Source organism: Ambystoma mexicanum, chromosome 12 (genome assembly GCF_040938575.1).
Source record: "Ambystoma mexicanum isolate Mex_15411 chromosome 12, UKY_AmexF1_1, whole genome shotgun sequence".
Classification (NCBI taxonomy): Eukaryota; Metazoa; Chordata; class Amphibia; order Caudata; family Ambystomatidae; genus Ambystoma; species Ambystoma mexicanum.
In genome coordinates, this window is record NC_090936.1 from 462087690 (window position 1) to 462115684 (window position 27995).

General features: G+C 45.3%; 1 protein-coding gene across 2 annotated transcripts in view; it reads right to left on the bottom strand.

Annotated features, from left to right (window-relative positions):
• BCL2L14 (BCL2 like 14) overlaps positions 1-27047 on the bottom strand; it is a 423407-nt gene extending 396360 nt beyond the window's left edge. Inside the window, exon 1 of one of the 2 annotated variants that reach the window (XM_069628715.1) lies at positions 26924-27047. The gene's annotated coding sequence lies outside the window, so the exon portion shown is untranslated. The remainder of the gene's footprint in view (positions 1-26923) is intronic. The other variant, XM_069628718.1, reaches the window with a different exon arrangement.
• Between the last annotated feature and the right edge of the window lie 948 nt (positions 27048-27995).

Here is a 27995-nt window from a genome sequence, read left to right on the forward strand (position 1 = left end):
GAGGGCCTGATGTATAAAACAAACAAAAAAGTTCCCTTCAAAGTATTCAAGTAGAGCGATTCAATCTTCATCCTGGATCCCCCTCTTCCGGGCTCAGATCATCTTCTCCAATGCTTATCGAATATCTTTTCTTGGGTGAATCACGGTGCACCCCGATACCTCTCAACCGGGCTCAGATCCCTTTTACATAATTAGTCTCCCTCAGCTGGGCTCGGACCAATTACAGTTGTATTTATCAAAGACTTTTGAATGTCCATAGGGTTTGGCTTGACCTGTTCCAGGACCACTTCGATTTCACAGTTCACAATTTTACACTCTCAGTTGGATGAGTTGGATGCCTAACAGAGTCCTTCCAATGAGCACCCAAGTTGCGCCGAACCACTCTATATACGTCATCTACCTTGGTTTCAAAGGTTCACTCACTCCTTGGATATTAAATTATATTTGCATCGCTCATCACATACGCCTTAGACTCTGTTCTTTGCAGTACTCTTCATACAATGTTGCCACTTGCAACCTTGGTTCTAACACAGACAGGTCTGCTATCAGTCTCCCCGACTAACCGGCTGTGCTGACTTTACTGGAGTGGCTTTGTTGTAGGAGCCAAGGAGAGTACCATGCCGGCAATCGCTCCTCCTCACCTTGGCTATCGATGCGGTAGAGCCCCGGGTAACTTCAACACATAATGCATCTTTCTGCAGCTTTTATTCCCGGTCTTAAGTTTTTTATTCTCGAGGGCTCCTGAAAGTGAAAGTAGTGGTTTTCTTCCTCTGAAAAGGCCAAGGGCAATTCCCTCCTTGCAACCCTTTCTGTTCTTGCCACCTTTCTCTTGTTTAAACTGCCATCTCTGAACTGCTGCTTCCTCGTGTGTTTTCCCTTGCTCACGAGTGTGCATTCGGCTTCAGCCTTTTATCCATGTGGGTAAGTGTGATGGAAGTCAGATGTGTGTAATTATCAGTAACTGCCTGACTCTTGTGTTGGGACATGTCAGATATACGGCTCGGGTGTTAGTCCGTTGTCGCTCGCGATGAACTGTCAGTGAGAAAGGGTTTGTGTGTGGAACGGGGTTGAGCTTCCTGGTAGGATGGGGAAAAGGTGTTACAGGTAAGGGGATACTGCGCCTAGGGTTGTAACTGTAAACCGGTATAAACTCCGTGAACAATTTAATTATCTTTAAATAACCGTTACCTTGTTTGTAGCGGTATACCGAATCCCGATATAAATGATGTTTTTGTAGTGCACTTTACAATGAATGCAAGCAGGGGTGTGAGTCACTGGGCTGGGCTGGCTGGCTTCTGTTCAGCGAGTCTGGGGCTGGAGGCGGAGTTTGTCCAGGCCCAGGCTTCACAATGAATACAAGCAGGGGTGTGAGTCGCTGGGCTGGCTGCTTCTGTTCTGAGCCTGGGACTGGAGGCGGAGTTTGCCCGGGCCCAGACTTTACAATGAATGCAAGCAGGGCTATGAGTCACTGGGCTGGGCTGGCAGGCTTCTGTTCAGTGAGCCTGGGACTGGAGGCGGAGTTTGCCCGGGCCAAAGCTGCTTGGAACATTCCTGATGCACGTGTAAGACAGACACGGGCGGCCCATGCTATCTGCAGCAGAGAGGTTACAAAAATAAGTTTCTGAAGTTTCTATCAACACAGCATGACTTCAGTCACCAAGAAGAACTCTGAAAAGCCAGGCAGCTATTAGACTGAGCAGGGAGCAGATTTACTTCAGACAGTGCCCTCCTGGATTTTGGAATGGAGGCCCACTGGACCTGCGCAGGGTTGTTCAGTGCCAGAGTTGTGGCCTGCTCCTTGACGATCGTGGGTGCAATGGCAGCACCTGCAGGAGCCTATATACCTACGTACGTACAGCAGCAGCAGGTAAGGTACCCCTACCTACCCTTCCTTTCCCCCTTCCCAGCCCTGTTCGCCAACCCCAGTTACAAACCAGCCACAGGTGTAACTGTAAATCCTATCCTCAGCTCAAACAGGGCTAGGCGCGAGGAGGGTATTGGGAGGGAAAGGGGGCACGAGACAGGCATAGGCAGCCTCAGCCGAGAGAAGAGAAAGTCAGGATGCAGCTTTCCCCTTGTAGTCTGCCGCTTTAGACAGAAAATTAATAATGGGGATCAATTTCTGCACTCCGCCTGCAAAGCCCCGTGTGTGTGTGTGTGTGTGTGTAGTCTCCTCTGTCTTATGGGGCATGGTGAGGGGTAAAATATGGGGCACTGCACTTCTCTCTGATGCCAGTTAGCATGAGAGGAACAGACATGGTGGCGGCACATTATGCGAATGCGCAGGGTTCTCACTCATGTACTGACTCAGTTTTAAAAACTAGCAAGCACGTATCTCTCCAAGAAAATGCATTTCGTAATGATCCTGCACGGTTTTTATTATCCCCCTCGCCCCCCCTTTCAAAACTATTTGAAACCCCTCGCAAAACTAAAAACATTTAGAGCGGCACAGCACACTTCACCCGAGGAAATCGAAAGTGGCCATTTACTGTGTGGCCTTAGAACTGTCTTTTAATTGTACAATTGCTCGGTTATTATGAATGCTATATGTGGCATAGTGCATTCTACCAGCAAACCAGTTAAGTCTTGGAATGTACTAGGGAATGGTGGTACAAAGCATGTTTTGGCCGTACCCTAGCAGTTTACTCTGTATGTTATGTTCTGCAGTGGCGCAAAACCATTGTTCTGATCGGACTCTACCCCAGACCCCCGCCCCCTCCCCCCGGCCACCAAAATGTTGGGCTATTGATTCGACCTGGCTGACCTAAAGAGCCGTGGCCGGACCAACAGACAAAGGGGCTGCATTACTAACTTAACTCATTTCACTGTTAGCACCTGTATTCGAATGCATGCATACATTTTTAGGCAATTGAAATCGTGACGTGGGGTTAGCACTACGTACCAGGGGAGTGATTGGAAGTGTAGATGCGCGCCAGGGGAGTGATTGGAAGTGTAGAGGGAGCATAGGAGACTGCTCATTCTCACAGCAGTTCTTAAGTCCTCTAATGACTTGCCCTGTACTTGCCTTTAGCCTCTCAGAGGTCCATCTCTTCTTGCTTGGCCTGTATTTATGCCATGCACAGATCGCCACCTCTGGTGGCTTGGCCTGCAGAGCTGTCTGAAGTTTTTTCCCCAGGCTAACACTCCTATGATAACACGTTTCTGTTGAGAAATTGTGAAACAAATAAAACAATGTGACTCATCGTGATTTGTGTCCCCTGCCAGCTGCGAACACGGCCGTGTTACCCTGACAGAGGCAAGAGCCAATTTCAGCTCCTAGAATTTCACAACTGAGTGTTTAGCCCCGAATATAAGAGTGGGCCCGCCCAAGGGGGACGAGAGTAAAAGCAAATAATATACCCGAGAGTTTCTGACAAGCCTCTCTCCATGTCTTCTGACTGTCTCGGAAAGGATACGCCAGCCCATGTCCCTAGAGCAGGCCCCTGCACCCGCCGGCACTGTATAGGTATTGCTGTTGTGTGGCCATATGCAATGCATGACTGACCCTTGGAGACCCAATACGTTGCATGCTGGGACATGTAGTTTAATTGCTCCTACCATAATTACTGATGTTTAAGAAAAACAGGACTGGCTGAGGCTGTACGCAACTAACACAGGGCTAGGCAACTGGCAGTTCTAGAAATGGTATGCTGGGAAGAAAACTCTGTGGGGTCGGTGATGCACCTGCTGCTGTCAGGATCTGATAGTGGGGTATCGCAGCCTTTTGTTATGTTGTGTTGTAAAGCTTTCATGTTGTGCCTTCATGTGTCCACCGTAGTAGTCTCTGAGCATCCAGGCAGGTCTGGAGGTTGGCATATTGTGCGCCCCTTGCCCGGGGTATCCAGACCGTACTCTGTGAAAGGAGAAGGAGTGGATAGGGGCCATTGGAATGGGGGTAGGGGGGGGGGGAGTGGTGAGGGCGGGAGGAATGTTTTGTGGCAGCAAGGCTGCATGTCCGTCCTGTGGATCTGAGAACTTGTTCTTCAGAAGGGGGATAAGAGACGCACGATTCAAATTAGGTTTCGGGGGAGACGTGGCCTGCGGGGTGTTAACAACTGTAGAAACCACTCCTGGTCACCAAACGCTCTACTCCTGTTGCCCCAGGGCCAGAAGGCGCTCACTGCTTTGACATTCAATCTTTCACCCGCTCCCTATCAGTAGGGGACACTCGAACTGTTGACAAAGCCCCATGGGCACTTGGAGGAGAGCGCCTCCTTCCTGAGAGCAGGATGTTGGCCTGGGCCTCTTCTGTCATCGGCACTGGTGGCATGAAAGGGCTCTTTATTCCGTGCCCGGCGCTGCTGCTGGCAAGGGCGAGTGGCAGCTCTCCAACTGGAAGGGAAACCAGGGTCGTGGGGGATCCGGTACCAGGCCGCCGATCGGACCCGAAGCCATGATGCAGCGAGGGGGTGGCATAGGAAGCGGGGAACCCCAATACTTGGGCAGGGCTAATGGGATCACTGGAAAATAATGCTAGGTGGTGTGTCAGAGACGTGTGGTTGCTCTCCTGCAGGTGAGCGCTCCTTAGGGCGCTTTTACCCAGGGGGAGGGTGGTCGCCTCTTTAAACAGGGGATGGCCTACACTGGCCATGCACAGGACTTCAGGGGTCTCGGTCCTTTCCTGCGGCCGGAGATCCCTCAGATCAGGTTCCAGAACTCAACCTCTTCATCCCGAGGTTCAAAAGCACTAGAGCGGGGGGGGGGGGGGCAGCTTTCCTGTTGCTGCACCAAAAATCTGGAACTGTCTCCCCATGCATATCAGAAACAGGCCATCCCACCAGCGGTGCAAGAGCCTAATCAAAACTTGGCTCTCCAACAAGTTTTAACAATCCATGACAATGAGATCCTCATTCCTTCACTTCACCCTTCAAGGATATTTCCCTCTGCCTGCATTGTTCTATAATTATGTTATGCCTTGAACTGCACTTCCAGTATTGCACTATAACCATGCCATGCCTTGACTCTGAGAGCCTCATTCTCCAACTTCACCCGACTATCTTCCTCTGTCTATATTGACCTATATCTATGTTATAGCCCCGCACTGCCTCTATTGTATTATAACCATGCCATGCCTTGAACTGTGCCGCTGGTGGCTTAATCAACCACCCTAACCCTCACTGCACTGTACTTTCCCCTGTACCCAGTTAAGCCTGTTCATGTAACCTACGCCGTGATACCTCCGGGTATGGGCGTATAACAAATGTAAAAAATAAATAAGTGGGTGATTTCAGAGGTATAGGGCAGAGTTAACAGCTTTTAGCCTTCAAGCTTGACCAGAATAGTCTCATTGGAATGTGTAAAGAAGTTAGATGCCCCCACACAAGTATGTTTGCCACTCCCCCACATTCTCTGAAGTTAGCGCCTCCACCAACATTTAGCCCCCCCCCGTGCCCCACCCACCGAAATGTTACCCTAGGTGCACCACTGGAAGGAGCAGATATGCACACTTGCTGTTGGCAGAGAGGTGAGGAGGGAAGACTTTCCTGAAACCGGCAGCATTAAACTTTTACTCTGTTTGTGCACATGCAGATAAATGTACTGGCACTAAATCAGTAATACTTGAAAGCTGCTATTTTCAAGACTTTCATGCCCGTCTGCCTCAGCAAAATCAAATGCTCACATAAGCCCCCTCCCCACGGATGCGAGTCAACATATAATGACATTATGTGTACTTTTTCACACCCGAGGTTAGGGTCTGTGCAATTGCTTTTTCTTCGGCATATGTGTTATGTGAATGTCACTAGAATAGCATTTTGGTAGTCAGTCTAGTCATTTATTTCTGTGGCATGACCTTATAGGTACAAGTGTTATCGTGTGCAATCTACTTTGTATGGCATGACAGTATTTTACATCATTTGAGATTTGTTTTTCTTCATATTGATGGTCTAATTACCATTAGTGCGACTGAGACATAAGTGACTTCTACTACAACACTTGCATGACTCCACATTTCTTGACCTCCTACCTCTCTAAACTTCTATAAAGGTTGTATATTGTATGACCAAGTTAAGTTGGAACACCAGGATCCCCGTCTGCTGAGTTAAAGTAACATAAATTTATGTAAGAAGAACTAAGGCAACTTCTTGGTGGAGACTCTTGTTTGTGTTTTGTGTCTTGGTGAAAATGTGTGACTTTCCCTGGCAAAATATTATCTAAGATAATGGTTAAACACTCGTGTGTGCTATACCGCGATAACCACGGTATACTGTCATTTCGCATGCAGGTTATCATACCGTCAAAAAACCAATACCGTGACATCCCTAACTGCGTCTCACCCTTTCGTGTCCCACTTCCACTCCCCGAAGTCCCTCCCATCCAGGTGATCCTCCCCCACTAGTCCACCCCCAGAAACTGGATCCAATAGCGATGGCCATGTCCTGGCCACCTGGATAACAGATCCCCGGGGACTAGCGGGTGAGACACCTTCAGGTTTCTCACATCTTTCAGTTTTGGAGCAGTTCACGATAAAGGAATGGTGTCCCTGCCCTTCTCCTACCAGGTTTCGCTTAGCATGTCTAACACATATCTAGGCTTCCTTCCATACAACAATTCAAAGTTTGTCTAATGGCAAACAGGGCACAAGTTATCATAACATCGCACTTCTTTCCGTGTGCTTCAACCAATTTCTTCAAAATACGTTTTAGAGAATGATTGAATCTTTCAACTAACCCATCGGTTTGAGGATGATAAATTGAAGTTTTATTTCAGCCATGAATTTACTCATAAAAGTAGAACCTTGATCAGTTAGGATCTCTTTGGGAAAACCAGTTTGAGAAAAAAAGGTTAACAAATGCTTTAAGATCTGATCAGTATTATTCCTTAAAGGAAAAGCTTCAGGATATCTGGTAGCATAATCGAAAATAACCAGAATATATTTGTTACCCAATGTTGAGGTTTCCAAGGGTCCTACTTTATCCATCCCAATTCTAGAAAAAGGAACATCGATAATAGGTCAAGGCTCTTTGGGGGCAGGAGGGGGTATGTTTGTACTGTTCTTCTGAAAAAGTTCAAAAGGTGTTTATGACATTTTTAATATCAGCATAAATACTGGACCATGTGGATAATCCAATTGGATTTTCCACAGGAACCTGGTCTGGGACCCTTCTCATGTGGCCAGGGAAAGGCAGGCGCTATCTGATCTCGACCCTGCAGGTGGGGAGAAAACAGACCAGGAAGACTGGGCAGAACCCCTTTTTAACTTTCCCATAACCCCTTCCTTACGAAGGCTTTTTGGCAACTTAAAGAAGTGGAAAACCTAATTTCTTTAAAATGAACTACGTGTCCCAGAATCTCTCAGGGACTGTGACGAAGAAGAGCGCTGAGGAGGCATGCAGAAGTAAAGGACAGGCAAGCAGGCCTAACAGCCTTTGGCAGGGTCAGGCATTTGACATTAAGGGCCTGAATCTGAAGTCAATTGCCCCACCAGAGAGGCATAAAAGGCTGCAGCAGGAAGGAGCAGTAGGAAGGAGCTGGAGCAAGAGCTGGAAGGTTGCCTGTAGTAGCAGAAGGAGGAGAGCACGAGGATGGCAGTTCACGAGGAAGTGTTAGCAATTAAGGGACACCGGGACAAGAAGAGCAGATTTCACCTGCAGGTTCAGAGTTGGTCCTGTGTTCACAAACGCTGTCTGGCTGTGGCTGTACTGACAGATACTTTGAGAAGTTAACAGTTTCCCCAGGTGTGCCTAATAGCTGTGACTGCAGAGCTGAGGTCGTGCAGCTACCTGAGGTCCATGTGCAGAAGCGAGCTGAGGTTGTGCAGCTACCCGAGGTCCATGTGCAGAAGCAAGCCAAGGGAAGTAGGAGAGAAGGAGACTCTGCGTGTTCGGGGCTGGATCGAGGACACCCGTTCCGCAGAAGGGTGTGGGTCCCAAGAGTGCATGATGCAGTAGTAGCAGAAAGATAAAGTTGGGAAGTGGAAGCAGCCTGCAACTGCAGTGTTTTGGAACCGGTGAGTGAAGCTCTGTACTCCAATTCACTCAAAACACATTGCCGGTAACTGTAACCAGCTCCATTTCAACTTGCGTAGAATTAGGAGTGGTTAAAAGTTGTTTGTTGGCGTGGGAGTGGTCGCGTGTCTCCAATTAAGAGGGAAAATGCTGTTTGTAATCACTCAACGGTAGCAGCTAACTTTTCCCCAATTGTTACAAGAACTATTACATCAAAGAAAGGTTGTGTGCAAATTATTGCGAGTCCCGATCCACTTTAAAGCAGCATTCTGGGAACGCAAGTATTTACAATTCTTTGAAGTTGAAATTCCCCATCAAAGAGTGGTCAAATGTACCTAATTTGGTTTCCCTTGTGAAACCTGAATCTTGTAACATCCGAAACAGGTACTTTTTAAATTGTAGAAGTTGCTGAAGAGCAAGCACTACCCAAGCCAGTAGGAAAACCCTTTATAACCTGGAACTAGCCCTATTAAGATCTAACCACCTATATTTCAAAAGTTGTTGCCAATCCAGTGTCCTCTGATACAAGGGTGACAAGGTTATCCAAGGCTGTGAGAGTGACAAGACAGCTTAGGGGTAACTGCTGGAGCCAAGAAGGTGTACATAAAGCTGGGTAAGGGTGCTTGTTTAAAGAACTGACCAAAAAACTGTAAAGCCAATGCTGTTGAAGCTGAGAGAGTGTGAAGCAGTCTAGAAGCCAAGGCATATTCTACTGGCAGCTATCAGACAGACTGAAGAGGCAAAGAGGCTGCCACGTCCTTAGGCATAGGAAGGAAGAGTGCCTTGCATCCCTGTGGAGGTCGAAGAGTCTTGTCTTTAAATTCCCTAATAAATCCTCAAAGTACCAAGTTGCAGCAGAGCCAACAGAACTGTGGTTGTCTATAATATTGCCAGAGAACATTACATCGCAAGTGGTTGAAGCAGTAGTACACTGTGAAGCAAGGGAGCCTACTTTCACAGTACCTTTAGCAGAAGGGAGTTGTCAAGAGGCAAGCAACCCCCTTTGAAGAAACATCTTGACAAGTCATTCCAAAAACGCTGCAGAGGTTAAGATGGACAGTTGTTGAAGCAGAAGTAGTACTTTTATTTTGAACTTTGTCAACTTTATCCTCAAAAAGAGGTTATCTAGAATGACCACTCGTGCTGTTTTCTTTGTGGAATTTGGAAAGGGTACTTTTCAACAAATGGAGAAAGAACTGTTAACACTGGATTGTTGTTTGGAGGAACTTTTGTTTCTTGTGGAACTCTCCTAAAGTAAAGTCTTGAACTAGTTCTTGAAAGATTGACTTTGGACATTCCTGGGAAAGGGATCTACCCAGGACAAATGGAAGTTATCCAAGTCACTGGTTATTTGGTAATTATTTATTCATGTTGTTTATGATTTGTTTTGTTTAGTCGTTGAATTTTATGCCCAGTTTTTTGTATGGTAGGATATTTTCCCTTAGAACCTAGACTAGATAGGAAACTACCTGGTATTAGTAGGCTACTACAAGCAGTTGTCCGCCTTGCATTACTGACCCTTCATAGCCAATAAAACCTATTCATAAATTGGGCTTATGTCTTACTGATTCCCAAATGTCCCCCAGCCAAATGAGCATTGGCCATCTCCAGTACAATGTCTTTATGGCTTCTTGGTATCAAAATCTGAGTTTGAGGTTTACCAGATGGATCTGTATCTCCCCTATACAGCAACCCATTCTTTTGAGAGAAAACAATCGGCCGTCTTTCTTTCTGCCTTCATTTGTTACCTGCTTAAAAGCTTCTGCTAGCAATGGATCAATATGCTGAGCAAATGCTAAATCAGGTATCATTTCTTCCTCCTTATCCATAGGTATGGGAATTTATGGTTCTAGATATGCCTCCCCAAACCCTTGAGTTCCTCTTCTGGTTGTCTCAGAGTTCTTAATTTCCTTAAGCTTTGCGAACAGAGCACACTCCAAAATACCCTGTGCTATCCTTCCCCCAGCTTTAATTTGGTAGGCTTTTTTCCCCCATTATTGTACATTAAGACGTTTACATCTCCTCTATAGTTTGGGTCATTCGCCCCTGCCAATACGTCTAGGCCATACCGCCAGGCCAGGTCAGACTTAAAGGCAAAGTGAATACAAGTACCCTTGGGGGGATAAGAATTAAATCGGTGGGGATCTAACTCTTTCCCCTGGTTGTATTAATTCTCCCCTAATACTACAAATGTCAAATCCAATAGAATGTTCAGTAGCTATTGTTGAGGTAGAAGCTCTCTTACTAAGCTTCTTAAATTGAAGGGTCCCCTGATTTGTATCAATTGAGTCTTATCCCACCTCTAACACCATATACGACGGGTCAGTAATGTGAGGCGGACTACTGCTTGTAGATTCTTCCAAATATGCCATTTGATTAAAGTAAATAATTGAAAATAAAGCCTTGCTTTCCCTACTCTACTGAGGAAGTCCCTGCCTAGTCTAGAGGCTAAGGCAAAAATCTCTAGCATATGTAAACTTGCCCTCACACTAAACATCAAACATACAAAGAATGTTTCCCCCGCACCCCATGTTATCCTGCCGCAGTACACCACCCCCAGGGTCGGGATCATGAAGAGTCTGTCTTTCCCTAGTAGGGACCCAGACCAGGTTTCTACAGAGAATCATCACTGACTCTTCATAGGGAGGAAAGGACGCAAAATACTGATGTGGCCAAGACAAACTGGTGAAAAGTAGCTGCGATGAACAAAAACAGTGCAACAGCAGGAAACAGGCACAGTGAAAACAGACCAGCTGCATGTTATAGACTTCAGGTCGAACAGGCAGTGAAAATATGTTTTGTATTTGTATTTATTGGATATTATAAAGTGATTCACCAAAGTGCTGTACAACAATCAACTATGGTACAATTAATTTGAAAACGCAATAAATTAGCAGAAAAAGAGACCTTAATTGTGTGCTAGTACATGGGTTTTTAGGTGGATACAAAAAATTTGAAGCGAAGAGGAACAGCAGACAAAGAGGGGAAGAGAGTTCCACAGGTTAAGGGCAAGCAGGGAGAAAGATCAGAACCGAGATGGGGCACAAGGAAGTTTGGGATCTGAGAGTAGATTTATGCATTCGGAATGAAGAGAATGGGATGAAAATATTAAGAAATGAGAGATGGGGGCATGCAGACATTTAAACACAATACAAACATTTTGATGAAGAATATGAGAGAAAAAGAAAGAAGGAAATGTCAAGTAATGGAGGCATGAGGGGGTTAAGAATATAGAAGCCTTATAGAGGCATTATAGATAGAACAAAGAGGACCAAGATGGGAAGCAGGAAGACCAATTAGAAGGGCAGAGTAGCAGTTAAGGTGAGATGTGATGAGAAGTGTAGCAGCGTGAATAAAAGAATGAGTGTGACAAATATAACGATGAAAACGACATGTATAGGAGGTGCTGGAAATGTGTAGAGAAGGAGAGAGAGAAGAGTCAAAGGAATGCCTAAATTACGAGACGATATGGAAAAAAAGGGTTAGGGCCAAACAGAGAAGGCCGAGGGAGGGGAAGAAGTGTTAAGAGGGGATGGAAAGAAGAGGACTTTTGTTTTAGTTGGAAAAAGTGTTGGGGTATCCAGTTTTGGATGGCTGAAAGACTGGCAGAAATAGTGGTATGAGAGTCAGTGAAGAAGGAGAAAGACAGCAACATTTGAGACTCATCAGCTTAAAGGTGACAGGATAGATTAAAGGAAGAATCAAGGTAGATAAAGCGATAAGGAGTGAAAGGGAGAGGGCCAATCACAGAGCCCTTCGGGACACGATAAAAGAGGGGATTGGGAAGAATAGGTGTGGTGTTGCTCATGAAATTGTGAAGGTTTGACCAGAAAGATAGGATTGAAACCACTGGAAGACAGAGCTAGATAGACCTAAAGAAGCAAGAGAAGAAATAAGGGTAGGATTGTCAACTGTTCAGGAGTGTTTAAGATGATGGGCAGAGAGTTTGAGACATGAAGAAGAGCAGTTTCTGTTTAATGGGAGGGGTGGAAACCAGATTGTAAAGAAGTAGAGAGTGTAGATTAAGGCGAGCAGAGACTTGAGCACAGACAACACGTTTGAGTATCTTACACATGTAGATGGGACAGTAATTTGCACGAGATAAAGAAGCGAGAGTGAATTTCTTGAATATGGGGATAACAATAGCATGTTTAAAAGATAGAGGTACAGTGGCAGAGACCCGGGAGAGGTTAAAAAGACAGGTAAAAGAAGTAATACATCAAGGATAAACCGTAGGAATAAGACCAGTAGGGATGGTGCTATGTGATTACATTGCCAGTATATTTTTTCAATTAGTTTTTTTTAGAAAATATTTCAATGAACAAACTCATTGCAGGTAAGGGCATGTAAGGGGTGGGGAATAGGGAGTAAATAATATGAGAGAGGGGGACTGGGGGGGTCAATAAAAGAAGTGATTTTTTTCCCCAAAATAAATCAACCAAAAAACTCTGATGTAACAACATAGAACCAAAGGGATGGGATCAAGGGGTGAGAAAGTAGGATGAGCCCGAAGTAGAAAGGTTGAGATGTGAGAGAGAAGGAGGAAAGTGGGACACTGAAGGAGCCACAGGATAAAATGAGGGGGGAGCAGACCGAGATGAATAGATAATGAGGAGCGTACATTAGCAACTTTAGTGATAAATATATTGACAAAAAGAAAGAGTGGAGAAGAGAGGGAAGGATCAGGAGGAGGGGAAAGAATACGGGTGAGAAGCTGGAAAAAACTATGAGAATGAGTAAGAGTGAAACTAGAAGAATTATGTGTTTGAACCTCAATTAAGAGAGAGTCATAGGATGAGTGGAGAAAAGAGAGAAAAGATAAGTCAGTAGGCGATAAGATTTTTTCCCATTGACGTTCAGCTTTATTGAAGAAAGACCTTAAAGTAAAAAAAGAAGGAGACAGCCATGGTTGGTAGGTTTCTGAGAGGGAGAGAAAGATTGGGCACTATAAAGAGATCCAAGGGTGGATTGGAGAGTGTCACCAATAGTTGATGCAGCTTGACCAAGTGAGAAAGAGGCAAAAGTATAAACAGGGAGTAAAGAAGGAGTCAGTAAGGATAAGAAAGTAAATTAATCAAGTTTGAATCATGACATTGAAAACGGGAAGTGGAGGGAGCGGGAGTTTGATTTAAAGGTAAATCAGGGGAAAGGGATAAGAGAAAATAGTCAAATAGGTAAACAGGGTGGGCAGTAACAGGGGAGTTAGACATACAGGGGGTAAGATGGAGGAGAAATGTTTAGGCCAAGACGAAAGGAGTCCAGAAGAGAAATGAGGGGGGGAAGAATGAATGTATGTGAGATGGAGATTGAAATCACTGAAGTAAAAAAACCAAAAAAAGGCGATGACAGTTAATGAAGAGAGTCATGGTCTTTGTAGAAATTGAGAAGAGAGCCAGGAGGACGATAGATAATATGAAAGGATAGAGACAGAGCTTTGGTAATAGAAGAAAAGTGGAATTCAAAGGAAGGGAAAGTAGGAAGAACAGGCCGGAGAGGTGATAGCGTAAACTGACAATGCAGTTGCCTTTACGGAGTGGGCGGGATGCGTGTTGAAAGACGATAGTAGAGGAGCACAAAAGCAGGAGTAAAAGCAGTTGGATGAGGAAATCCATGTCTCAGTAATGCAGAGAAAGTGTAGGTTAAGCCGTAGAAAAAGATCAAGAGTTGCATGAGCCATGTTACGTATAGAACGAGAATTCCAAATCCCAGTAGACACTGTGAAAGAGAGGTAGGAGGACATTTCAGATTATTAGGGTTACAAGAGTGGGACAAATGAGAATAAGAAGGGCCGGAGGAGTAAGAAGGAGTCTTCTGTGGGGAATACAAGAAGAAAAACCCAGAGTGGGGATTATGAGCCAGGGGCCCCCAAGTGGGAAAGAAGACAAGTGACTGAAATACATCATAGACTAACAATGACGAGCCATTCAGTGCACTGGATTGAACTGTGCATCTAGGTGAGGAGCCCCTTTTGATAAAGAGACACCAGGGAGTTTAGGGGTGGGAGAAATCAGAAGCCAGTCATTGTTCCTTTATTTGGGCAAGGGCCCCAAGTGTACATTTCTTTTTCCACTTTGTAGAGACAGAACTCAAGTTAGCATAGGATTATGGACAGAGGACTTTTCTTTTGCAAGACATACTGACAAGCACCCCGTTATGTTCATTTATAGGGTAAGGTAGGCTTAGAGACAACTTAGGCCTTGTGTTCTCTAATAAAGAAGTATTCAGCAAATATGCCACCATGTCCATCTCCTCCCTCTGATCTAGCACAGATCCCTATTTGTATCATGTCTTAACACAGCTGCTGAGGTTCTTCAATTGTAGGTCAGATCCATTGGCCCTGGCGGCGTCCGATGCATTCTCGCAGCACTAGGGGCAGGGTACACTCTAAGATTTCCCTCCTTTTTCAATGATTCTGCAAGTCCTTCTGCAAGTTAAGATGCAAAGGCCAAATTACTCCCTTTTGCTCCTCCCAGGAGTGACATCACATAGTTTTGAATGTAGCAATAGACTGCCTGAATCGGTTTCTGTCTGCATCTTCTCACAGATCCAGTAGGTGAGCGCCACCCAATACTCCCTTGTAACAATCTAGTTCTCATGGCTGGCTATTTGCTGGAATAGACTGACTACCACAGGCATTTCACAATTAGCTTCCCTCCTTATCAACAACTCTTGAGCTCCCGCTACCCTTCAGTCCTACAGATCTTCCTGGAAATACCAGGTTGGTCAACAGGATTCAGATCCCCATCAGGCTCCTATAGTACAAATTGTTAATTTTCTGTCTGAACTTGCAAAGTGCTCCACCTACCATAATGTCAATTTGCACCGATCAAGTATCTCAATTTGCCATTATTGAGTGTATGTTTTGCCACTGCGAGAGCATCCTTTGGGGCGTAGACTCTACTCCACCTTCCCCCAAGTATGCTCAGGTTTGGGATGTTCATTTAGTATTGTATCTGCGGAACGTTGGGCAGACAATTCAGGTCTCTTTTTGAAATGCATCTCAGGCAAGCTTGTTACTTTATAGGGCTTGGTGGCCAACACTGTTGAATTCCCTGCATTCCTGAATAATCCCAAGTTATGTGTTTTAAACAGTATGAAGAACTGAAGTCTAATGTGAGAACATCTTACAGGGATCTATGTATTTCCTTTGTAAGTCTTTTGCTCTGGTTTCTTCCCCTTATGTGGACAGGTGGGTTTAGGGGTCATGTAAGAGTTGATGCCATTAAAGGAGCCATGACATTCAAAGCCTGCCTCCAATGTCTCCATTGCTAATTCCACCAACCTTTACACCTTTCTCATATCATATACGCAGTATGACTGTCAACCTACTACATGGTATCAAACATGATCTTCTGTTGTCTGTCTTTAAGCCATGAAAATACACTTACAAATCAGAGAAGCTACTTTTAGCCACCATCCAAATTTCATTCTGTCAGGTGCAGTCTTCAATTCATGATGAAAATTGATACTATAGCCTACTATTTCGCTTAACATACCACCATACGTATTTATTAGTTAGATTGATATATTATGATGCATGCACTTTTCAAGTCAGATCTTTGCAATAGAGTAGTTCTAAAAGCCAATTACATACCTGTACCCCGTATTGGTGGGAAGAAATGTGCTAAAGGGCCAGATTTGTAATCTGATCTCAATGGGTCACCCTTCTGCCAGGCAATGGTAGACTTCTCCAAGGTTACATACACCTCCTGGGACTACAAATTCACATGTAACTGAGCTGTATTTACAGGGCTCTAGTTAGGTTTTTTAAAACCCCGTTTTTGTCATCATACATTGTTTATGCTGTTTGCTTTGTAACCCTATGTCAATGTACTTTTAAGTGACACAGATGATATTGTTTGCACTCTACAATTGCTGTATCTGCACTGTCACTTCTGGACCCTACTAAGTCCATCTTGTGTTCTTAATTCATGTGTACTTAAATTTTTCCGACAGGGTTACAGTGAATTAATAACTGCGGCCCGCCTTAAGGAAAGCTACTTTAAATTAAAATTAGTGATGCAGCTTCACCATCACACACCACACACGAGACATTTCCCAGATTAAAGGAGACCTGGCCAAATTGCAAAACAAGTGTGAGGATCTCGAATCGAGATCAAGAAGGAACAACATCCGAGTGGTGGGGGTTTCTGAATCCTTTGGGAAAAGCCAGATGGAGCGGCAACTGGAGGAGCTACTTAAAACCCTGTTTGGACGTGAGGCATTCTCAGATCACTTTCTGGTCGAAAGGGCACATCGCACTTTGGCCCCGGCTCCTAAACCGGGTGCCCCACCACGCACTATCATTGCAAAACTCCTGAACTACAGAGACAGGGACGCAATCCTGCGCAGGGCAAGAGAGATCGGGACACTTCAATTTGAGGGAAATCGCATTCATATATATCCTGACTTCTCTGCTGGGGTACAGGCAAACAGGAGATCCTACGAGCCGGTCAAGAGGCTTCTGCGAGAGCGTCAAATCCCATATGCTCTAATTTTTCCCGCCAAAATGCGAATCCAGCACGCAGGCAGGGCGCATTTTTTTGAATCTCCGGCTGAGGCTACACACTACATTGAGGCCTCTATACCTCTTCCTCCCAAGGGAGGCAGACCGGCGCAAAACAACAGGCCCAGACCGGCAGACTGAAATGGGGATCTTGATCTCATGAGACGAACGAAGATATAACATAAGGTGCTTGAGGGGCGTAACTTACAAAAATAAAAATAAAAAAGATGCAGTAATACTTATTGGTCCAGGCACTTGAGTAAGTGGAGGCTGGGACCCAGTCGGCGGCCATGTGAAGCAACACGGCTACCCTCGGAAGGTTCCATGAGTTTGGTTTGATCCATTGTCAAGTTGGGGGTGACAATGAGGGTGGGGGGGCGGAAAGGGGAGTTGGGAATAGACGTTACAGTTCTGGACTAGCCCTAAAGTGGCACAAAGTTGGTAATTATGACCTGAAATGTAAAAATGTGGTCACATTTGGACCGGTACCTAGCAAAGCATATGAATACTGTAGAACCATCGTTCTGGATGCTGTCAGATACTTCCTCATGATGTACAGGCGAGGGGCTGAAGGTTAAACTGTTAACATGGAATGTTCGGTGGCTAAACAATCATATGAAAACCAAAAAAATTGGTAACTACATCGCCAGGCACAGCCCCCAGATACTGATGTTACAAGAAACTCATATGGTAGGGACCGATAATCTGCACATATTGCCTAGATGGGGATCCCTTAGGTACTACACAGATTATTCCTCTCAGGCCAGGGGGGTCATCACTCTCATACATCCAGGGCTGGGGTTTAGACTAGAAAGCCACAAGGTTGACCCACTGGGGAGGTATGTTTTGGTATGGGGGGAGATCGCCTCCCAACGCCTTCTCCTAGTTAACACGTATGGGCCCAATGTCGACGACCCTTCCTTTTATTTAGAACTGTATCAGACAATAGTTTCGCTTGAAATTTCAAGGATCATTTGGGGGGGGGGGGATTTTAATCTGGTCCTCGACCCGAACCTGGACAGGGCCTCTAAGGCTGTTAGAGCTCCCAGTAAAGCTGCCCAAACTCTGGCGCACATCCAATCACAACTTCTGTTAGTGGATTCCTGGAGAGAGCTACATCCTGATGGTAGACGATACACATTTTACTCTTCAGTCCACGACTCTGAATCAAGAATTGATTACTGGTTGGTCTCTTCATCAATGACGGCGGCACTTAGGGGCTGTGAAATTCTTCCACGCACTATGACAGACCATTCCCCAGTGTTGTTATATCTATTACTCCAAAGTGTTCCCGCACCCGCCAGAAGGTGGAGAATGCCCGGCGGAATGCTTGCAGACCCCGGGGAAGTTGAGACATTGCATGTTGAAATTGTGGCATATTTGGTGAACAATGTGGGATCGGTTGACAAGATCTCAACGGTGTGGGAGTCCTTTAAAGTTTGGTTGAGGGGAATGTTGATATCCAGATCTGTTGGTATGCTCAAAAGGGTGCGAACCGAGTTAACGGAGGTTGAGACCAAACTAGATAAGCTAGAAACAGAATTCACACGTACCCAAAACAAAGACATATTGGTAGATATACAAGCACGCCTGCAAGAGTTTAACAAGTTGGCTGGTAGAGAGGTGCAATATATTGCGGCACCCATACGAGCTCGCAGATATGGAGAAGGGAATAAGGCGGGTAGAACCCTTTCCAATTTACTCAAGCAGGGCAGACAACCCACCCTGATCACTAGTATTCACACAGCACAAGGCGATGTACGCCTCACTGACGCAGATATAAATGGGGAATTCGTGAACTTCTATAAACACCTCTACTCAAACCAAGATACGAAGTCACTCCCGGATATTAGGTCATATTTAGAAGCCCTTTCACTCCCTAAGCTCCCTGAGGAGGAACGCCTCGCCATGGACCTACCGATAACCCCAGACGAGGTCACGGAAGCAATCAAGGGGCTTGCGTCAGGCAGGGCCCCTGGATCGGACGGAATTGGGGCCGAATTTTACAAAGAGTTCGGCGAGGAACTTGTCCCGGTGTTAATGCAGGTGTGGGAGGAGGCTCTTGAAAATAAAATACTGCCCCCAACCATGAGGGAAGCTGTGATAACGGTCCTCCCCAAGCCGCGACGACCACCACAGGACGTATCGTCATACAGACCCCTGTCACTTATAAACACAGATGCAAAAATATTTGCTAAAGTCCTGGCGAGCCGATTTCTCCCGGTTGTCCCCACCCTTGTCCACCCTGATCAGAATGGGTTTATTCCCACAAGGTCCACCGCCCTGAATCTGCGTAGGCTTTTTGGCATCATGGCACAGATAGATCCGGGAAGAAGCGCAGTGGCCATAGCCCTCGATGCAGAGAAGGCATTCGACTGTCTCGTGGGTTTACCTTCTTGCGGTCCTTGAGGCGTTCGGGGTGGGCCCCAATTTTGTGAACTATGTCAAGTTGCTGTATACTAAACCCGGTGCACGAGTGTTAACCAATAAAACCATCTCTGATATGTTCCTTTTGGGCAGGGGTACCAGACAGGGATGCCCGTTCTCGCCCCTACTGTTTGCCTTAACCATCGAACCAATGGCGGCCGCGGTCAGATTGAGACACATACACCGAGGGATCGGAATGAAGGGGTCCACCCAGCTGATTTCACTCTATGCAGATGACACATTATTATATATCAAAGAACCCGAGGTAAATATAACACCTATAATGGAAGAGATACATGAATTCGCAGCATACTCCGGGTACACCATAAACAAAACCAAGTCTGAGATCTTTCCACTCACCCCAGCCACCAGGCGGCCCCCCACCACGGGAGGGCTTAAGTGGTCGGAACACCACATCAGATACTTAGGGGTTCTAGTATCTAGAGACAAACACACGCTGTACTCCGACAATCATGAGATTGCACTACGTGACATATGCACGAAACTCCAGATTTGGGGGCGCCTCTCGCTATCGCTGGCAGGGAGGGTCGCGGTCCTAAAAATGGTGATCCTTCCCAAGCTGCTGTACCTCTTTGTCAACATCCCCATATGGCCGGGTAGAGTCTTTTTCACCAAACTCCGATCTATAGCGGTCACATTTCTCTGGGGCGGTAAAACGGCCAGAATAAGCTGGGAAAAAATGACAGAGCCGTATTCCATGGGTGGCATAGCGGCCCCCGACTTCGAGCTTTATTACTATGTCTCCCAGGCACAGTTTGCAAAACACTGGTACGAGCCCCCAGAAAACACGCCACACGCATGGATTGAGGAGCGTACTACACACCCCACAAATATACAATCTGTCATTTTTGACACAAAGTATAGAGACACTTGTGATTACAACCCTGTGAGCTGCACTGTAAGAGCATGGGAGGCAATATTTAAAAGGTTAAAGATTGAGACACCCTACAACCCAGAGGTCCCTCTTTGGAACTTTCCGGGCTTGCCTCCCACTCATGACACTGGTATACAGGAATCGTGGGACCCAAGTGGGGAAATGAAGGTGGGCGATATGTTTGTGGAAGGGAAGTTTGCGGATCTGAGGTTGTTCTTGAATGCACTGGGAAGTGGACCACTTAGAACCCTCCAATATTACCGTATGAGGTCTGCATTTATTAAGCGATGGCCAACGTTCCCGGATGAACCGGTGGCTCATCCGTGTATACAGTTAATAACAGCTGCTAAAGGATTGGGGATCTCCAGGTTATACACCATGGTTCAGGCCCACACCCCCACACCCCTACCTTTGTAGAAGTGGGAGGCGGACCTGCAGACACCAATAGAAGAGGACAAATGGGCAAGGTATTGCATGCTCACTAAAAACATCTCACTTAACTCTGGTTTGCGATTGATTCAATTCAAGATTCTAAATAGGTTACATTATACACCCGCCAAGGTGGCTAGGTTTGTTCCGGGTGCTTCCGACTCCTGCCCTAAATGCGATACACCCCAGGCTGACGCCTTTCATATGTACTGGAAACGTCCGGTGGTGGCGGGGTTCTGGAGAGAAGTGGCGGAATTGCTGGAGGAAATAACACAAGTTCCCCCGGTTATGACTCCTCAGAAATACTTATTTGGCGACATTGGCAAATGTTCCGAAAAAATTCGAAGATTATTCAATATTATTTGTGCCATGGCCAAGAAATGCATACTCCAGAAATGGAAGAGCCCCGCCCCGCCCAGTATGAATCATTTTTTGAAAGAATTAACACATGTGAATGAGACAGAGGAACAATTTGTTATGACCCAACCTACAGCGTGCAGGCCCAAAGACATATGGGGCCCCTTCAGGGTTTATTTATGTAATATGATTGAGAATGATGACATGCCATTGTAACAGTATATGTGGAACTATGGTTAATTGCACTCCTTGTCATTTACGCAAGCTTGTACGAGGTGTGGTGCCGGTGTACCTTTGTGACCATCAATAAAGAAAGTTTTTAAAAAAAAAAAACATGTAGTAGTTCAAGAGCTGCAGGACTAGATGGCCTTACAAATTTGACAATAAAAAAGAACCCCGCGGAATGGGTGACCTTCCTATATCATCTATTTTCATTGATTAAAGAAAGATGTGTCATTCCGGCTTCATGGACAAAATACATAATTGTGCCACTTTTCAAGAAGGGCGATAGATCCAACGAACTACAGACCTGCCCTCTTGGATGTTATTGGTAAGTTGTTTGCAGCCTTGACCTTGGACTATCTTGTTGACTGGAGCTGGAAATCGAAACATTGTGATCGCTGGCAAGCTATGATTTGAGAAAGGTATTGGAACATCGCTGAATTGATTCTTGATGAATTACTTGAAATTGAGAACTGTAAAGAAGAACAGCAAGAATGTATACCTGGCGTCAGTGGACCTAACCAAAGCCTTTGATTCAGTTAACAGAGAAAAGCTCTGGCTTAAATTAAAGTATTGGGGATGTCCTGCTGACTTGCGTGAGGCAATTGAAGCTCTACACTCTGACACCAGTATCCAGGTTAAGTTAAATCAAAGGTGGGACATGACACGCCCCATAAAAACAGGAGTGGTCCTCAAGCAGGGGTGCTGTCTGGCTCTGGCCATCTTTAACTTGTATATCTCGTTTCAGGGCATTAGATGTTTCCCACCATCTATTTCCGGAACTCCAGTCAACAGACTGCTGTATGCTGATGATGTTATCCTCCTCAATAAAACTCTGATTGGGCTTCAGCGCCAAAAAAAAAAAAAAAAATTTGTGATGCAGCTTAAATAAATAGAAGCTGTCGAAACACTATCTAGTCTCTGAGTGTTGTGCAATAGTTTGTTTTGGCCAGCAGTGAAACAAAGAAGTTTCTTGTTTCAGCTACACCACACAATTACTAATGCTTGCACAAAATAACTGCAATCTTTGAAATGTATTGACAGGACGCCCCCACAGTTCATATCTATTTCCAGCCCACGGTCCCATCATGCCAAGGGCTGTCCCTCCAGTTACCACTATGATCTCAAATCCCAGCGACACCACGATCAGGGTGCAGAAGTTTCTCTTGCTAGTAGCTATTGGCTAGTAAAATTTGACTCTTGGCAAGTCGGAAATGGTGTGTTATGTTATGTTATTTCATTTGCAAGGCGCCAAAACCCGAAGGCATCCAGGCGCCGGAAGAAAAGAAAGTAGGCCCCATCTAATACACATAGGTAGCTGGATAAGAATATTATGAGAAGAGGAAAGTCTTTAACTGTTTCCGAAACATCATAAGATTGTTTGTATTACGCAGAGACACCGTAAGGGCATTCCAGGCCTGTGCGGCCTGTACATGAAAGGCGCGACCATTGCCACAAGCTCTTTTCACTCGATCTACGTGTAGAGAGCAGGTTTTAGCTGAGCGAAGAGATCTGCTAGGTACGTAGATCTTCAACCTATTGTTGAGATATATGGGCGCATCACCATAGATACATTTATCAGGAGCTTGAATTGTATTCTAGCTGAAACTGGCAGCCATTGGAGACTCGTCCTAGCTGCGGAAGTGGGCTCTAAGCGCTTCATCAAAAAGACAATGCGTACTCCAGAGTTTTGAATCTTCTGCAGTCTTTGTAAGTCAACTTTCTTCACCCCTCCCAAAAAAGCGTGACAATAGTCCACTCTAGGCAGTATTACGGCGCGGACTCATTTTTTTCGGTTTTCCTCCGAGACCAGGGGGGCCACTTGACGAAGCACTTTCAGATGATAGTTAGTGCTTTTCACAATGGCGTCAACGTGGGCCTTGTTGTCTAAACTGGCCTCCAAATAGGTGCCCAAGGTCTTAACCTTGGATACCATTGATATCTGACAGCCATCGACCAAAAAGCTGTTATACTGAGTACCCAACTTCTCTCTGGCTTGTCTGGGACCATATAGCATTAGCTCTGTCTTGGTGGCGTTAAGGCAGAGCAAATTTGTTGTCATCCAGCTTTTTACCATTTGGTAGACCCAGTCTAAGTTTTGTTGGTCCTTATTATGGTCTCCATTGACCTCCAGTGCCAACTGGAAGTCGTCTGCATAATTGCAGAAAAAGAGGTCTGAATTCTCAAGATCCCTGCATAAAGGAATGATATAAATGTTAAAGAGCAAGGGGGAGAGGCAAGCCCCCTGAGGGACTCCACAGATGGTGATCTCAGCATCAGAATCACTCTCACCCCAATGCACTCGAGAACTACGTCCCTCAAGGAATGACTTGAGCCAGGGTATTGCCTCCACTGAGAGGCCTCCAACCGTAGACATGCGGTCTAACAGAATCTTATGATCAAGCAAGTCAAAAGCTGCCAGTCCCGACTTGCCAGATTCCAGTCCAGATAGCATGTGTGTCTGCAGATCCAACAAGGCACTCTCAGTGCCATGGAAACTACGGAACCCTGACTGTTTGGTATGAAAGATATTTCTTTCTACCACATGTGCCTGCAGTTGTAACGTGGCCACTTTATCCACAAGTTTTAGGAAGAAAAGGGTGTTAGTGATTGGTCTGAGGTTTGCAGCATCATTAGGGTCTAAACCAACCTTTTTCAACAGAGGAGTAACTACTACATGCTTTATAGATGAGGGAATGTGATTAGTACGAAAAGAGGAGTTTACAAAACGACAAAGAAAAGGGGCAAATATGTCCTTGTGTTCTAATATGATTTTCGATGGTAGAAGTTCACCAGGACAACTAGTCGGGTGCATGGCTCGCATAATGTTACAAATGTCTGTTATAGTGTGTTCTTTGAAATTAAACTTAGCTTGGGGTTGTTGCGGAGATTGTTCTCCTTTGGAAAAGGATTTACATGTAACTTTGGGTTTAGACTGTGTCTCTTGATCACTGTCATGATTAGGTTCGCTGAGGGTGGTACTGAGAGTTATTTTGGCTAGCTCTTGGAGGATTTTGCTTTGGGCCGTTTTCAACTTATCAGAAAAAGCCTTTTGTACCTGTGCTGTGTGTATGTACAGAATTGAGGTGGTGAGTGACTTTTTATGATTGGCTAGTAGTTGCAACTTGATTTTGTGTTCCCGCCACTATAATGTGCTATCCCACAGGTTTTTTTGTGCCAATATGGGACGTCTTTAATAGTGATTCTGCCCACATTGACCACTACTCCATAAACTCTCCCCCATGGTATTGATACATTTTAATAATTATAAAAATCAGTTCTAAGGGCAGAAAGAGAACCGAGGGTAGCAAGGGCCAAACTAGAAGCCATTTCGCAGACTCCACAGCTTGCACCATGCTATGCACAAGGCAGACACATTACACCCTAGGCAACAAGGCTAACAAGTTACTGGATTACAAGATCCAACGCTTCCAAGCCAAATAAACTATTCTAAAACTAATTGTTAGGTCAGGGAGAGAGGAACACAGAGATAAAAAAAAAATAGATAATTACAACATTTTTCAAAAAATGTATGGGCTTCAAGAAACAGACTGCAGAAAACACCCATGTTCAGTTAGCAGAGGTACCTGGGTTGACAGATGAGGAGCATGAACGCCTGGAGGGTGTTATAACATACAATGAGATAGATAGGGCAATAACATCTTTGAAAAGTAATACATTCCCAGGACCTGATGGATTTATCGTCAAATTCTATAAAGTTGTTAAGCCCTACTTAATAGAATGTTTGGTATAACTCTTTAATGACTTTCAAAAAACAGGTGCAATTACACCCACTATAAAACAATCAATTACTGTCTTTATTCAAAAGGATAGGAGGGATCCTGCTAAACCAACTCTTATAGACATATCTCTGCACAAATATAGACATTTGCAAAGGGACCTGGTTTCGTACCTGGTCCAGGGCCTCACACATCTCCAGATGCACCACGATCAGACACTGTGCCCACAAAATGTACCCGCAATGGTACCTTTCTCCTAAGATACTACATCGGACTGGACCCAACTAGTCCCTGCTATTTTGGCTTAGTTGTGGTAACACCAGAACTCTCTGAATTATGTGATGGACTTGAGATACTGGCCAAAATCAAAGACATCGTGGGGATGCCACTCCCATTAGACCCACTAGTATTATTGTTTAGGGAACATGGGGGTCAGAACCCAATGTCAGGCACAATGGCTAGACTTTTGGTGACAGCAAGACCTACTATTACAGTGGAAGTACCTGGGGAATCCTCAAATTACATTATGATGGTGCAAGATATAGAAGCTCTGGAGAAAGATACAGCATTTATGGTCGGTTCCATCGATTTATTTAATCATACCTGGAAACCATACACAGATAAGGGCTTCGGATGACAGGGGCGCGATAGGCCATTCATAACAAAGTGTGTGCGGTTGAATCGAGGTAAAATTGTATTCAAACACTGAGCAGAGTAGTGGAATAGTTATAAAGAAAGGTATTAGAAGCACTATCACCACTGGAGTGGTCCCCTGGCGGCTCTGAAAGAGGAAGGGAGGGGTGGTTAGTGGGAAGAAGCTGGAAAAGTGCAAGAGAGCAGTGATGGGCTGTCGGCAGCCTCAGCCCGGTGGGTCCGTTGGCTGGGCCTGGGGTGTTTTGCAGCTGGTAGTCGTCGTATACTGTTGTGCAAATCTATGTGTGTTTTTGGTTTGTTGTTGCAATGTAGTGAAGTTTTTGCGGTTTGTTGTGCTGTAGATTTGTGGTTGTGTTTGGTTTGGAGTTTGAGAGGTGTATGCAGAGGGGGGAAATTGTTAGTGCAATTGGTTAGTTGGCATCTTTATCATGAATTGAGGCGCTGGGCTTCTGTAATCTCCCCAGGTGGGATTCGGGAGCACCCCTGCGCCTCTGTCCTGATCTGGGTCCGTCCGGCCTTCGAGGTCCCTTTCACATCTGGCCCCCTCCTCCCCCAGTCTTCCCTGTCCACTCCTACGGCTAGCGCACCTGCCCATGTCCACAGCTCAGATAGTGTGGTGATTGCTAATATCGCGATAATAACACTACACTGTGGTACCTGTTGGCAAATAAGGGGCGAGTGCAGGTGTTGGGTGGCATTAGGGTGGGATGTTGACTCCATCTCAGTTTAGGTGTCGCCAGTGTTCCCCTCTAACCGGCGTCCTTCGTCCAGGTGCCGTGGGAGCTTCTTCACATAGGGAGATGTCCACAGTCTGTACTGGGGATTGTCTGTGTCCACTCCAGTTTATTCGTCCCTTTTCCTTTCTGTTTTGGTTTTCAGTTTTAGTCTGTGGTGTTGAAGAGCCAGGTTTTTAGTAATTTCCTAAATTTTAGGTGATTCTTATATCTTTTGGGATGTTGTTCCAGGTTTTATATCTTTTTACAAAACAAGGTGTGCACAATTCTGATTGAACCCTGAAAATGTGTGTCAGCTAATTGACATGGGTAAGCAATTAATTCTGTTTTGTCTAGGCTCTGGATTGCGGTACTTGTAGCGTATCTATTCTTACTATAAACACGTTAGAACAAGGGCTAGAGTAAAAACCATGGGATAACTTGAGCTCTAGTTTGGGACAGGCGGGAATGTCGCCCTTTCTGGGTACTTCAAGGTTGCAAAAATCGTGCCTAGTTAACTTAAGTGCACTCTGGGTCTGCTGGTGCACGTTTAAGTGTTATAGTAAATGAGAGCATTTTAGAATTGAATGACAAAAACACACTTGTGTGTGTCTAACGATTTCCAAGATGCTAAAAAGAGCCTTAGGTTATCGCATGTGCTACAGAAGTGGCTCCAGCAGTACTTTTCCTTTTCTTTGCATTCTGAGAATAGAAACGAAAAAAACAAGTGCTAGATTGCAAAGGATAAAGCCAGCACTAGACGGGCTACTCTTGACTCACTTTAACAACACGTCCACTCTGTACACACTCCAAAGTCCAACGTCAACGCTACTAGGGCCGGGTTGGGAATCCTTGGAATACACAGTGAACGTACAAATATAAGTCACCCGTCTCTCCATTCACGCAGTGACACAACTTTCGAAACCAGGAACTTCGCACGCTGGTTCAGGTAAAGTATCAAAGGAAGACTCATTAAAACACCAATACGAGAGGAGAAAAGCTGTCGTTTTAAACACAACAGTTTGGGTTCTTACTTTTCAAGACAGCCAAGGAAGCACCGCTTCTAAATTCGTAGAAACGCTCAGAGCGCGTAGACCAGTTAGCAAAACTGAAAGAGGGCTAGAGCCGGAGTGGGAGGAGCAGGGCGTGGGCGAGGCTGTTCGTCACCAAGGGGCGTGTTTTAGGAACTACCCAGAAGAGAGTCATTTAAGAGGCCACTTGCTATCTAGCGTTCTCGAGCTGTGGCGTCTCTGCTTTGGTGGGCGGGGGGGTTATTTTACCAAGCTCTTTGTATTTATCAAAAACGGTGGCATTATGCAAGTTCACAGTAAACTCAAGACAATAACAGGTTTACATTAAGTTAATGGACACTTCAAAAAGTTACATGGGCAATGGCTGCAAAAAGTCCTAAAAAAAGTCAAAGAAAATGTGGTGGTATATGTGTTTTACTGTTTGATTTGATTTGAATACATATTATCCTTTGTTGGTGTACCTTAAAATCAATGATTAAAAAAATAAATAAAAAGGAAATGGTGGGCTAACAGCACAACAATCCCAGACTTGCTTGAAGTGGACAAGGTTGCTTTTATGTGACAGGCTACAGCTTACAAATACCTGCTAACCTGGCTCCCTGTTTTACAGATTACAGATCAAATAACAATTACCAAACAATTCATTAAACAATTCATCACTTCCTGCCCCTTATTCCCTCCCCCACTTTCTCACCCCATGTTCTCACTGAGTCCACTCCGCTCCTTCTTCAGTACCTCTTCCCCCTCTTTGTACCACCCGGGCAAGCCTGTTCATGCAAACAGCACCCCCCCCTTTACCACGCTACTACCCCATTTTGCTTCTCCCAACCATGCTCCAAAGGGCCATATCCCTGGCACAAGAAAAACCCTTGCCCGAGGTGTACATTTTGCCCCACCCAGAGGCGCCACCAAGAGGTGGCCAAGGGGGGCCACGGCTACCCTTATAAAAAAGCTGCCCCGCACCAATAGATTTCCTGAAATTCAGTGTTTTGTTGTGCCACCCCAGGATTTCCAGGAACCTCACATACATGCCAACCCTCCCGATTTAGGCGGGAGACTCCTGATTTTTTTCATT